The 15,416-nt window shown below is 35.2% G+C and overlaps 2 long non-coding RNA genes and 1 pseudogene across 2 annotated transcripts; 2 read left to right on the top strand and 1 right to left on the bottom strand.

The window, feature by feature from the left end:
- The first annotated feature begins 1,302 nt into the window (after nt 1–1,302).
- On the top strand, nt 1,303–2,225 carry LOC124646323. The gene is made up of 3 exons (XR_006986317.1): nt 1,303–1,461; nt 1,557–1,744; nt 2,024–2,225. It is a non-coding gene; the product is annotated as an uncharacterized LOC124646323 (long non-coding RNA).
- Nucleotides 2,226–2,574: 349 nt separating this feature from the next.
- LOC124646325 lies at nt 2,575–3,353 on the bottom strand. Its single transcript, XR_006986318.1, has 2 exons — nt 3,064–3,353; nt 2,575–2,952 (listed from the first exon to the last, which is right to left on the bottom strand). It is a non-coding gene; the product is annotated as an uncharacterized LOC124646325 (long non-coding RNA).
- An 8,608-nt stretch (nt 3,354–11,961) lies between these two features.
- On the top strand, nt 11,962–14,528 carry LOC124646114 (annotated as a pseudogene).
- The last annotated feature ends 888 nt before the right edge of the window (nt 14,529–15,416 follow it).

Genomic DNA, 15,416 nt, shown 5'->3' with positions numbered 1-15,416 from the left:
TCTATATTATTTTAAGGCTTCTTCCTGCAAATACCCATTCAAAGAATAAATGTGCCACCTAGTTGCACTGCATGCATAAAAATAAATTGACATTTAAAAACCATAACACAACAGAACACAACATTTAGTGGGCGTGGAATTCTACAAAACTTTTCAAAAATGTTAGTATTTCATTCGCGTTTCGCCTACGTACTGGACAAATTGAATAAAATTTAATTCCATGCATTTATCACATTGTAGCAGGATAACTGAAAAATACCTCTTCAAAATAAATGACTACACAGAAGGTGTGGGAGAAAAAGTTAAAAGGTACAAAATAGTTTCTATTTTAGATAAAAGTTGCTTCAACAATAGCCAATGTAACTGCCAGTTTTATCTTTATCATAGGAATACAAACATTCACCTGCCATTCTGCACCCACGCCTCTCAGTTCTCTAAAGAAAAATAGGTCTTCACAATCTGTTCTGTAGACGACAACCCGCCAAGTTTTTAGTACCTGAACAATACAGACTATAATAATCTGTTTAAATCCAAGAAAAATATGTTATCTTCAAAGAAAAGGGTCATCTGTCTAATAGAAATGTTGTCTATTAGTTGTGGAAAAACATGTAGTTGAGTCATTCATATCAAAACAAGCCTACCGGGGTTTTCTCCGTATGTGAGAAAGTTGTCACGAAAAACAAACATGATTTGCATGAAACATACTTTTACTCCACTTCAGTTGCTATCATATTTGTGGGTTATTTATTACATAAATTCGGGATAATCTCCTCGCGGTTGTTATTACGAATGTAAACACGGAGTGGCGACGGCGGCGGGGAGTACTCACTGTATTTCCCGGAACCCGCGCGTTATCGCTCGCTCTTGACTCATGCAACTACAGCCATGCGATTCTGTAACAAACACATCATCGATGCTAACAACGACGAGTTCACAGATGTCGCATCGTAGACATCGCTTTTAAAAACAACGTTGATAAAAACCGTATTCGCTAAGCAAAAAAACTCGTCGACGATCTGACGAACAACGATGACGGCTTAGATGTTTACAGTGTTGCCAAAATTCCATTTAAAGTATAATCGAGAAAATCTCGACTAACGTTTTTTGGCGTTATTTCGACATTTTAAATCAATGTAAATGCATAATATGCATGTTTAAGACACATTCTATTCGTTATGCAACGAATAATTAATTAATTATATCATTTTCGATATAGAAAATAATGACTCAAATCTTTGACATTTGTTATAAGGTTATGTAGTATAATATATAGTCTGTGTCATTTCAAAACTCAAACATTTTGCTCATAACTAGATTATAAGTTTATTTATTTAAATACGAGAAAGATTTCAAAGCTCCAAATGGCTTTAAGCGGTCAAGTGGACTTTAAAAAAAGTTGTACCCATAGCCAACGGCATTCTACTTGTCCTGTGTTTTAGTTTGGTTCCAAAACTGTCGAAAGTAAGTACACAATACGTAACATTTATATTTTAATATACAATACAGTCAGCAGTCTTTGTGAACTACGTCTATTAACTAAAATATTTATCTTTTAGTATCTCGCAACGCACTGCCTTCGTTGAGTCAGCTGGAAGAGCTAGTAAGCTTTTTGGAAAGCAAACCATGTTTGATTATGATGGGCCATGCTCGTACTGCGAATGCGAGCATGCATGCATGATCCGTAAACAACAGCCCTAAACAGTGAAGTAGTGGGTGTATGAAAATATTGGAGCAGTGGTGTAAGGTTAGTAAACAATAATCATTTATGAACCTATATAGTGTGTGTTTACTGTTGCATTGAATCATGGTAAGTATAGTAGGTACTCTTCTACATTATGTTTTGTATGTATTAGGTACTAAATTAGTATTGACAGCAGGCAAATACAATGACTTTACTCTATCCTTCAAATTCAATCATAAAGGCATTTGAAATTACAACTGAAAGTTAAACCACACCAAGCAAATAGTTGTTCTATTTATTTTATATATTAGGTACACCATATAAGTTTTGCTTGTGTTACAGTACTGGAAGGACAAAAAGGAGCAGTTCAGAGGAAGTCCAGTTCTATTGCAGCTGCGAGCCAACATGAATTTGCCAGAACTCGGTGTAATCAAGTTAAAAATACATTCTATTATGCAAGGAGAATGTTTTGGAATCTGAATTTAAAAATAAATGCATATTCATTATAAAATACAAAATAATAAAAAGACATGATGAATTAAAATATTGTTTTATTAATTCATGATTACAGAAAAGTTCAGTATTTTTATAAAAATTACTTTGATACCTGCACACTATTGTGTAATGTTAAAAATGTTTATATTACTATTTAACATACACAGGTAAAATACATATGTATTGTTAGAAGGTGTCTACATAGTATTGTTTATTAAATAACTTCTAGCATGACATCCACTGTCCAAGTCACTGCTAGAGTCCGGCTTGCTTATCCACCAGGTCATAGTTGCTTCTTACCTACCTCGTACTTATCAATAATATCTGGATGGTTGATGGCATCTAATGTATATTGTTGAGTCCTTGAGGCAGATGCTTGTGAGACATTGTTCTTGTAATGTCACATAGCATTATTTGGTACTTAAATCCCACTAACAAAAAATTTGACAGTACCTGCAAAAGGTGGATGGACGGTAAGTTTTAGGCATCTATCCACTGTACTGTATGATGATTTATATTATATTGATTAAGTGTAATATATTGGTGCGGTTGCTAATTCCTCCTCGACGATTCGCCTTTGTTAGGAAAGGGGAAATCTCAGGAAATCTTTCAACTGTCGAATCTGTTCTTCAGTCAATCTTATTATAGTTTCTATCAGTAGTTAGTGTTAGTAAATCCATAATACGTATCACGGAGGCCTGACTTCTTATTTATTTAATTATCATGATGTTTAGTTTCTTCCAACGAAAAATCATACAGGAAAGACGAACTGCCATCTAAAACATAAAAAATAGGCGCAAATGTTTCAGGGATTAAAGTACGGTAAACAAATCATCATAAAAACATATTTTCACATTGCAATTTATTAAATAACTTGTTTTACTTACATTTCAATCGCCTTCATCCAAGAAAACATCCACAATTTACAAGCTTTTCGGTTTGACAGATAAAATCGAAGGCGAAGGCGAGGTTGTCGTTGCAGGCGAGGATGTTTCGTGTTGCTGAATACCGATTTTCATACATTTGGCACCAAATGTTAGTTCTATGTCACGCCGTCAACATCGTTGAGGCGCTACGATCGCGCAATTTTAACTAATGAATACCGCCGAGTTTTCATCTGATGTTACAATGATGATTTCTTGGTTGTAAAGATGTTTTGCCTTAGTGAATCGCACCCCTGATCTTGAAATGTTTTCATGGACCAACATCGATGCCTCATCTCTAAGAACATTTACCATATTAGAAGCTACCCACGGTCACCGCAAAACAGTTCATCATAGTTTATTTTTACGCCCACAATGTCACGATTTTGCGACGCGTTCAGTATTTATTATCCTGTACAAACAAAAACGTGTTCAAAATTCAATTATTTTTAACCCACACTTATATCACGCTACTAACCACTACAAATATCAGGTAGTAGATAATGTTAATAGTCATTCATTTGTGGCATTAAATAGAGCGGTTTATTTTTGAAACATGCACTATTTTATTCAACTACAGAATGTTTCCGCAACGCGGTACAATTTTATTTTCATTTCACATTCAGTTACATATGGAAATATTCTATATCGTTAAACATATTTTAATGGATTCGCAGGCGCTTTGTAGGAAATGTTTCTTACATTTTACAGCACAACAAAGCAGGCAGGTACACAATTATTTACACGCAATACCGCTCCTCAGTAACGTTCATAACATTTCTACAATATTACGTGATATTCGATTGGCACTGCAACCTTACGTAATCTTATGATCAGAGTTTACACGAGCCAGTATTGAAAGTGCTATATAATAAAGTAGGTATGAAGAAATGATGAACCTATTTGTACCTAGTTTGTTACTGGTTGCAACGGATTTGAATCAGTCTAGACCCTTATTGCTTAAACATGGCTTTTGACTATAACAATTTTTTTATTATTTTAACTGAATATATTTTTATGTCAATGTACAAAATACTGCAGAGTTAACGCTCTTAACATTCTCAGGGAACTAAAGTTCATTGGTTTCGTCTTTAGAGTTTAGAGTCTTTAAAGTCGAAGTCCGATCAATAATAATTCTTAAAAAAGATTTTATGTCCAATCTAAGTTCGGCAATCTCTAAAAAGTCCATAGTCCGAGCCTTTGAATGAAAGTCGATAAGAATATTTAAATGGTCTGCTATAGAGACGTAAAAAAAGAATAGAATGAAAAGTAATATGCACCTTTTTAATCTTACCAATGAATACTATTTTTGGATCTCTAATTTTGGGGTTGGTGACATGTGTTCACTATTATAGTCTCTTCAGGAACATATAAACTAAATAGTATTCTTTCTATAGATAAATTTGTACTTTTCTAACTAAAAAACGACGTTGCTAAAATTATCGCAAAATTTTCCACCATCAATCTTCAATAGTTTACAAAATTACGCGGTATTTTTCACTACACGTAATTTCATTCATAAAGCGTATTTGTTTGAAGGTCTAAATCATAAATGTTCGCGAGAAGACGAGCGTGTTTAGCGAATGTTTTATTAGAAATGCGTGGATTTAATATAACTTGTTATTATATTCAACGGAAAGCTCGATCGTTAATACGAGAATATTGGCAACTGGAGTCTTCATCTTAGAGTTGAAAGTGACATTGTGACCATTAATAATATTCATATTTTATCTTAAAAATTATCACATCCCGTCAAAACTATTCAGAAACAATTCTAATTTCTCCGGATGCTCATTTGTTTGAAAATTATACACTTTGACACTTGCGATGATAATTTTAGCGTTTTTTGTGATCGTTGACTTTTCTACTATGTAGGTCATTGTTAGAGATCTTAGTCATATGTGTATTTTAATACAAAAACTTAAAGCAGCTTCTTTCCAGAACTGTTTGTCACAGGCTTACATACAAATGGTATAATTTACAAATGCGACTAGTGCTCCTTGAATATCATCATCATCATCATTATCAGCCTATCGCAGTCCACTGCTGGACATAGGCCTCTCAAAGTGCACTTGAATATAAAACTGACTAAAAGAGAAAATAGTCGACAGTCAAACAAAAATGACTGAATTGTGAGCAACTTAGTGTACCGAATCCAGCCTACTAAGAACTGTAACAACTACTACGAAGCAATTGAAGAAAAAATAACAACAAGGACGTTCAAATCCTTAACGAAAACAAACCCAACAGGAAAATCCAAATCGTTATTTGTATGAAACATTTCTCACATCAACAAAGTACTTCACTCAAATCAATCCACTGGAAATAGAACATTGAGACTTGTCTGTAGGATGCATGCATTCGTACATTCGTATGCGAACCCGATGGGATACATTAACACATTGAAACTGATTGACATTTCTAGACTAATTTCATTACATTTCAATAGCTTATGTAGGTACATTTGTATGCTTAATCGAGCTTCTATTAAAATATAATTGATTACTAAAAGCTTATTGAATAATCTCACGACAAAAATAACACGAAAAAAGATTAAGTTTGTATAGAAATTTCAACTCAAATCAAGTTTGAAATATAATTATTTACCGTGTAAAGAGTTATAAGACACGATAGAAGTTTACTTTCCAAAAACAATAGCAACCTGCCTGGAAACACACATTTATTGTTATCGCACAAAGTAAAGATCTTTCACCGATATTTATACTAATACAACAAAACTTCAGCCCTCGACCGCGAGTCGGTCTGGAGGACAATTTTGCTTTGAAATCCTTCGCTACAATATTAATATCAGAGGAACAATAAAACTTCAAGTGACCTCATGCTCTTGTCATTTGTTTCTTATTGTGCTGCTATTGTTCCGGGGCTTTAAACCACTGTTCAAGTTGAATCTCACTTTGAAGTGTGGACTTTGAACAATATGTATCCTGTGAAGACAGTCATCGAACTTAGTAGGTCAAAGAGAGTACTGTTATACCCTATTTTAATACTGCAACCCCATGTAGAGGGTGCTATGTCAGCAAATTATAATAATATAAATATACGTCGGATTCGCCCGCGCGGTCAGTCTGTTGTCATTCTCGACACATATCGGTACTAATTCCAATTACCAATTCGTTACTATTCCTATTTCTAGTTCTACTATTTCTAAGTGTCCAAATATCCTTAAATACTGTCAATTGTGGTGAAAAACCAATATAATCATTTTTGTGTGTAAAATTAGTTTTTTTTTAAAAACCGTGTTCGAGGATCCCGTATAACATTTGGTGGCAGCGGTGGGATACCGAAAGTTCAATATATACACAGATATATCCCGAATACGTCTCCAAAGGACAAACCTTACAAATTAAAGTGCCAGTGCTACGTTTTCTTCAATAATCAAAGGCAATAATAAACAACGTTCACCCAAATATGCCTTCAACATCCTAGTGCGCGTGTGTATTGTGTGCTAGTGAATCCTGTGGAATATAAAATAAGTGCTGTGTGGAGTTGTTCCTGAGCCTTGATTATAATCAGGCCTCATCATCATGCTGTGGCAGATCTTCATTGTCGTGACAATACTACAGTGAGTGACGATATACTATATACACTTGTCTCGCATAGAACTCAGAGTCTTCCAATTCCCTAATTGACATCTTGATAATTAATAAATTCTTAACTTACTATCTGTTTTACATAATATTAAGTCGCTACACAAAATTGTAATCCTTGCAACAGCGAGTGATTGTTATTGTAATGCATACCAGACATCACTGATAAGCTCTGAATCTCGAGCCGGCGAACACGGTGTGGAAACAGCTCCTTGTACTATTATACTTGTACTTGTATTTTATAATCTTTTGTGTACTTTCTAGGCTTAACTTTAATATTTTAGCGTTATATTTCTATATTCAATTATTTCAAAATGTCTAAAGACGATTTAAAAGAAGAGGTTCCCAGTGGCTCTAGAGGTGCACAACTCCGTTCTGAAAAGGTTGAAGAAAAGGTCGAACTAAATGTCTTACTAAAGTTTATCAAACCATTCGATGGGTCCCGAGACAAATTAAACCCTTTTATATCCAATTGCCAAAGTGCTTATAATATAGCCAATAAAACTCAAAAACCAATTCTATTCAGATACATATTAAGTCAACTCATAGATAGGGCGGAGACAATATGTAGTATTAAAGAATTTGAATCTTTTGAACAGCTTGTAGAGTTCTTAAAACAACAGTTCGGAGAACGAAAACACTATGCACACTTACTCTCCGAACTCCAAGATTGTAAACAAGGTCAAAATGAAACGGTTAATCAGTTCGCCCTTAAAATTGAAACCTGCTTAGCAAAATTACTTACCGAAATACAAGTATCTATACCTACTAAGAAAAAGTCGGAAATAGCTGGACGCGTAGCAGCCATGGAAGATCTAGCTCTCCATACATTTATTATCGGCCTTCATCCACGACTATCACAAATAGTTAGATGTCGTGATCCCGACTCGCTCAATGCTGCAGTAAACTTCGCAGTCGCGGAAGAAAAGATACTGTCGAATGCGTTTATGAAAAAGCCAACATATTTTCCTAATACAGACAAATCTAAATTTGTTCCAAAACGAGAACAACCCCAATACTATCGTCCTCAGATGCCAAATCAATACCGCGTATCGGATACTTCAAAGAAAGTTCACACAAGTGACCTCGTGTGTCGTTACTGCAAAAACGTAGGTCATACTTTAGAAAATTGTCGCAAACGACAATATAATAACAATAGATTTGCTAATAATTTCCAACCGTCAACATCCGGTCGCCAGACAAATTTCAATAATGAAGGACAGCCCCGATCCGTGCATTTAGTCCAAGATAACGACGGCGGTTATGATACGGTAGACTCGACCGATTTAAACGAATAAGATTTCCCGAGAGGTATCGTTCGGGAAATTACCCTCACCGAATCAAAATCGATGCCATACCTTCTGGCTCATCTACTAAATCGAATCCTCTGAATCCTCTGAATCCTCTGAATCCTCTGAATCCTCTGAATCCTCTGAATCCTCTGAATCCTCTGAATCCTCTGAATCCTCTGAATCCTCTGAATCCTCTGAATCCTCTGAATCCTCTGAATCCTCTGAATCCTCCGAATCCATTGAATCTTATAAAAACAAATTCACTGTCTCCTCCGAGTCCTTCGAATCAAACAAAATCAATTATTAAAAATAAAACTCAACCCACTGAATCCAATATATTAAAAATAAAAACTTACGCTGAATCCGTCAAAACCACTCAAAATAAATCGTTATTAGGTTCAAAGAAAACTACTAATTCTTCAGTATCAAAAGTCCTAAGCCATTCAAATTCTACTAGTTCACGACCCACGATTGGGCAAACCACCTCTCCTACATCGCAGCACCTGGAAAATAAAAAAAATATTAAAATATATGAAGTAAATAATAATACTGAGAAAAGATACCTACCTCACGTCACTGTCCAAACTCCATTCGCAGATCATCCACTATCATTTCTAGTCGACTCCGGTTCATGTGTAAGTCTCCTAAAACTCGATTCTATGTCCAGAATCCCAAAACTAAGTAATGAGGTTATCACACTTAAAGGTATTGACCCCAACGACGCGGTAACGCCTACTATGGGAAGCCTTCAAATGCAACTATTTCCAAACTCTCCAAAACCTTGCACGCACGAATTTCATGTAGTAAAGAACATAAGTCTTAGCCATGATGGTATAATAGGAAATGACCTAATGCAAAAATTTAAATGCCAAATCGATTATTACAAGAACATACTACGTTTCGATGAAAACTCCATCACACTGCATTTCTCTGAACCTATATATAAAATACCACCTCGTACAGAAGCAGTCATTGAATGTACAGTTAGCAACCCTCTTATTAAAGAAGGCGTTATATTAGACCAACACTTATCTGATTCACTACTCATTGCAAATTGTATAGTCAAAGTAAAACCAAATAGACGAATCAATATCACAGTTGTTAATACATCCGAAGAAACAGTTGTACTCCATCCCAATCTAAATATTACCTTGCAAGCTCTAGACGAACAATCTATACCAGTTCTCACATCAGCAATTCCCTCTAACACTTATACTAGAACTAAAGAAGTCCTAAATCAATTAAGGACCTCCCATCTTAATGACGAAGAAAGGGATGCTCTACTACAAGTATGCTCACAATACTCTGACATTTTCCATCTCCCAAACGAACAATTAACATATACTACATCCACTGAACATAAAATTAGAACAAACTCCGATATACCTATCCAAACTAAATCATATCGTTTTCCCGAATGTCATAAAAAGGAAGTAGAAAACCAAATAAATAAAATGCTAGATCAAAAAATAATTATACCGTCAAACTCACCCTGGTCTTCGCCTATTTGGGTAGTCCCCAAAAAACTAGATGCTTCGGGGCAACGCAAATGGAGAGTCGTTATCGATTACAGAAAATTAAATGACATAACAATAGGGGAAACTTACCCCATTCCACAAATAACTGAAATACTAGATCAATTAGGCAAGAGTCAGTACTTTACAACATTAGACCTGGCTTCAGGATTTCATCAAATTCCTATTGCTGCTGAAGACGCACCCAAAACCGCATTTTCCGTACCCCAAGGACATTTTGAATTTACGAGAATGCCATTTGGCCTTAAAAATGCTCCTTCGACATTCCAAAAACTTATGAACACTTGCCTGTCTGGACTTCAAGGCTCTCGCTGCTTCGTGTATCTCGACGATATTGTCGTTTATTCCCCTGATTTAGCTAGTCACATTCAGAACTTATCCGCTGTATTCGAAAAACTTAGAACTTATAATCTTAAGCTTCAACCAGACAAATGCGAATTCTTATGCAAGGAGGTTGCATACCTAGGTCACTTAATAAATAACGATGGAGTGCAACCGAACCCCGAAAAAATAAAAGCTATCACTGAATTCCCAATACCGAAGTCCCCCAAAGACATAAAATCATTTCTGGGTCTTGTATCTTATTATAGACGATTTATTCCAGATTTTTCCAAACTCGCGAAACCCTTAACATCCCTTCTAAAAAAGGACGCATCTTTCAAATGGCATAACGAACAACAACTCGCTTTTGAAACATTACAAAACAAATTAACCACTTCACCGATATTAGCATATCCCGATTTTTCACAGCCCTTTCTATTAACATGTGACGCCTCTAACTTCGCCATATCCGCAATCCTCTCTCAGGGTCAGATCGGTAAGGATCGGCCTATTGCTTTTGCTTCCCGCACTCTTAACAAAGCTGAATGCAATTATAGCGTCACAGAAAAAGAATGTCTCGCTATTATTTTCGGCACGAAAGCCTTTCGACCATATCTCTATGGCCGTAAATTCACTATCGTAACAGACCACAAACCACTTCAATGGCTTTTTAACTGTAAAGACCCGGGATCTAGACTAGTTCGTTGGCGCCTAAAACTAGAGGAATTCGATTATAATATAATCCATAAGAAAGGAAAAATTAATACCAATGCTGACGCTCTGTCCCGATTCCCAATTAATCCAATAGATGTACCATCTCCCGACTCTTTACCTACAAGCCCTAATGATTTAATCGATAACCCTTTGGAAGACCCCCTCTTAGATCTGCCCTCTTATATACCGTTCACATTCGATGATAATGAATTATTAAACAACGACACTAATCGTAAACAGGATACTATTCCCGAGTCTGATACTGCTCATGACGCTATCCCTACTCATACCGAAGACAGTTTACCAGAACTTATAGACCTAGGACCACTTGACCTTAGCCCACAGAGTATTGATATAAACCCCAATTTTGATAACATCGAAATACCTTCGCCAACAGAATCTAACACTAAATCAGAAGCAAACGACGAAGACTATTCCAAATTTTTGAAATCAATATCGCGTAAAGAATTTAAAACAAATACCATTATAACTGAACATAACGAAAACTTACTCAAATGCCCTTATAAAACTATATTAATACCCACTTCAATCGACTTAGACGAATCAAACCCGTACATCTCTGAAATACTCTCTAGTGATAAAGACAAAGACGAAATTCTTAACGCTGAAAAAGAGCTCCATTCCTTCCTGAAAATAAACTTAGAAAATAAAGATATTTACCTAATTTTTACTAAAGTTCACCATTTCGACGAATCATCTTATCCTGATATATACAACACCCTGAAACGAGCGAGAAATGACATCATACTAGACTCATCGATCACAGATATAGCTACCTCTGACTTCAAAAACCCTTTCGACCGACATTCCTACACTAAAATCTACAATATTTTGACTTACCTGTTTCACGACACTCCAATCCGCATACACGTTTACGTAAATAAAATAATTTATCCTACATTGAGTGAAATACCCAAAATACTAAGGGAAAACCACGATATTCCAATCGCCGGGCACTTAGGCTCATCACGAATGTATTCTAGGATTAAAGAACAATTTTATTGGAAGGGAATGAGAAGTGACATAGAAAACTATATCAAGAAATGCAAATCCTGTCAAGAAAATAAAGCCCTTAGGAAACTTAATCGCGCCCCTATGGAAATAACCACTACTTCCACTGCACCATTTCAAAGAATAGCATTAGACATAGTAGGACCCCTACCTGAATCTGGTACAGCAAAGCTGAAATATATACTCACCATACAGGATGATTTATCAAAATATTCTGTCGCTTATCCGCTACGCAGCACAACAGCTGAAGAATCAGCTGATTGTTTAATCCATTTCGTCTCTCTCTTCGGTATTCCTAAATCAATACTTACCGATCAAGGTACTAATTTTACCTCTGACCTTTTTAAAACCACTTGCCAATTCTTAAAGATAAAACTACTCTGGGCATCACCCTATCATCCACAAACGCAAGGAGCTCTCGAACGCAGCCACTCTACACTTAAAGAGTACTTAAAATCATTCATTAATAATAATCAAGACAATTGGCCTACCTACGTATATACCGCTATGCTTACCTACAATACGACAATTCATTCCACCACGAAATTTACACCTTACGAACTAGTCTTTGGCCATAAACCATTCATTCCAAACTCGATATACGAAACTACACCTAATACAACATATTCGGATTACATAAGAATGTTACAACACAAATTCAAATTTACTAGAGAAAAGGCAGTAGAAAATATTCTAAAATCTAAGGAACATTCAAAAGCTTACTACGACAATCACACTAAACCGCCGCCCAATTACAAGGTTGGCGACCTAGTTTATCTTAAGAATCATTTACGACTAAGGAAAGCCTTATCTCCCATTTGGAAAGGACCATATAAAATCATATCGGTTCATAATAATAACACTGTCACTCTTCTTATAAATCGACGTCATGTGACACACCATTTCGATGAAATAAAACCTGCTGAAGTTTCATCCGATGAGCAACACTAATTCATATTTCATTCTATCTTTCAGCATTCCAATCGATGCACGATCGGACTTTGTCAAGCCTTATCCTTCAAACGCTGGTATCTACTTCGATAGCCTGGGAAAACTTAAAATAATTAAGAGTAATTTAAACGTAATTAGTTATGTAGATATATCTTTCATAAAACCTCATCTTACTAATTTGAATGAAATCATAGGTACATTAAGGTTTAACTGTCAAAAAATTTAACTTAACTTCTTGTGAAAACACGCTATCTCCTTTAACAGCTCGTTTTACAGACGTTCAACGAGAATATGATTCTATTTATCATCTTATTTCAAAGCGATACAAACGTAATGCATGGTTTGGCGGTATAGGTACAGTATTTAAGCACGCTTTCGGCACGCTTGATGAAGACGACGCTCTTAAATACGATTCTGCTATAGAATCTATACAAAATAATCAAAAGAAAATGGCAACATTAATAAAAGAAAATATCTTAGTTACTACTTCTACCTTAGAGTCCTATAAAAATATTATAAATAAATTAAAAACCAATCAAGAAATCATTAATGAATCATTAATATCATTCCTTAAACAAATAACAAATATCACAGAAATTACAAACAATTTAATCATAGAAACAAAAGTCCATTCCATACTTACCAACCTTGAAAGCTCTTTGCTTACATTATCGTTTCAACTCGAAGACTTGATAAACGCAATTATACTCAGTAGTCAAAACATCCTACATCCTAACATTGTAACGCCTGCCCAACTATACCGTGAACTCGCCGATAACGATAGGCACCTACCACGGGACACTGGGATTCCTATATCATTAAGCCTAGATAATATTCATTTAATTTTAAGTATATCTAATGTTGCATGTTATTATTTTAAGAATAAACTTGTATTTGTTTTGCAAGTGCCCCTCGTTACCAATGAGGAATTCAATTTATATCATACTTTGGCTCTGCCTACTCCTCATAGAGTGGATAACCCAAATAGTTATAGTTTAATCTCTCCTACTAGTTCGTATATTGCTATTTCTAATAGTAAACAATTATATTGTAATTTAGATAGTTTACGTAAGTGTAAGACCATATACTCTGAGTTCTTTTTATGCGAAGTACCGGTAATCTCGACGACAAGTGATAACCCGATATGCGAAAGTGAACTATTAACGAAAACTGTTAATGCTATTCCTAAACGGTGTGTTACCAAAACCATATTCGGCGAGCTAGACATTTGGCAACCACTAATAAACAATCGGTGGATTTTCGTGCAGTCTCGTCCGAATAAAGTGTCTATCGAGTGTGGTGTTTCAGAAATGCGTGAGATTATAGTGTCCGGTACGGGTATTTTAGATACCCCAAAACAGTGCACAATCTATACAAAAAGTGTAAGACTGATAACTTCAGATGACTCTTATAATATAAGTATACCTAGCCCTATACTAGATTTTAATATTATCAATGACTCATGTTGTCAAATCAATTATAACTCGATTAATAATAATACGTCCCCTATTCTTTTCCAAAATATCGATTTAGACGATTTAACATCTAATGTAAACAAACATAAAGAAATATTCGCGGAATTAGATAAGATCATAGATGACAAACCATTTATTATTAAATACGGGACGCATTATTCAATACTTACCTTTATAATTTTGTTAATTGTAATTTCTTTTATAATATACATCTTAATTAAAATTATATTAAAATATAAGAATACATTTGTTATCAATAGAAACAATGTAAACATTGATAACGATACTCACGTCGAGAACGACAACGCTTCGCTGCATTCTATCGCTTCTATCCCATTACCGCGACTTAGGGAAGTAGTATAACCTTTCCGAATTTCGGTAATTAACCCCAAATTTCGGTCTTATGCGGGGGGTTGTTATACCCTATTTTAATACTGCAACCCCATGTAGAGGGTGCTATGTCAGCAAATTATAATAATATAAATATACGTCGGATTCGCCCGCGCGGTCAGTCTGTTGTCATTCTCGACACATATCGGTACTAATTCCAATTACCAATTCGTTACTATTCCTATTTCTAGTTCTACTATTTCTAAGTGTCCAAATATCCTTAAATACTGTCAATTGTGGTGAAAAACCAATATAATCATTTTTGTGTGTAAAATTAGTTTTTTTTAAAAACCGTGTTCGAGGATCCCGTATAACAGTACGCAAACTTCCACTACAAACTGAAACAACTACACGTACTAACACGTACACCCCCTTCTCCCATCCTTTCTTTCCATGACGGTACCGTAGCTTTTCTTTTATTTTAACTCTGTCTACCATCATTATATAATAACAGAAATCTCCGCTTGCATCGTAATACTTCGATGGACAAACGCTTCGCGAGTTACAAGAGCCGTAACGACCGTTTATTACCGAGGTCTACGGAGCGTCTGATGTTTACTCAGCTCCATTTAAAAGAAACGTATCATTAAATGTGAGCCTATATCACACGAGAAACTTTCTCATGACTCATCGATACTTGACAAGAAGATATATGTGCCAATAACAATAAAAAATGGTTTGGGAGAACCGATGTTAGCCGAGAAACATCCTTGAACTGGTTCCGTTTTATGTTCGCGTGACTTTAGATACTGATCGATCGACTACTTTTTAAAATAATTCTCTGAAAATCGATTTGTCAGTTTAATTGCAATCTAGAAATGTCTTCACAGACAGATATTAGCTTAAAAGCAATATACATGCATCTAATGATAGTTTTATTATCACCACTATTACCCCAGTAAATAGAATAGTAACATACCGAAGCATTGTTTTCTACTTTATAGATTGACGTTTATATAGTCATAAACGTTTTTTTATTTATTGTAAACATTAACATGG

Source organism: Helicoverpa zea, chromosome 3 (assembly GCF_022581195.2).
Source record: "Helicoverpa zea isolate HzStark_Cry1AcR chromosome 3, ilHelZeax1.1, whole genome shotgun sequence".
NCBI lineage: Eukaryota > Metazoa > Arthropoda > Insecta > Lepidoptera > Noctuidae > Helicoverpa > Helicoverpa zea.
This window is presented reverse-complemented; position numbering and strand designations above follow the sequence as displayed.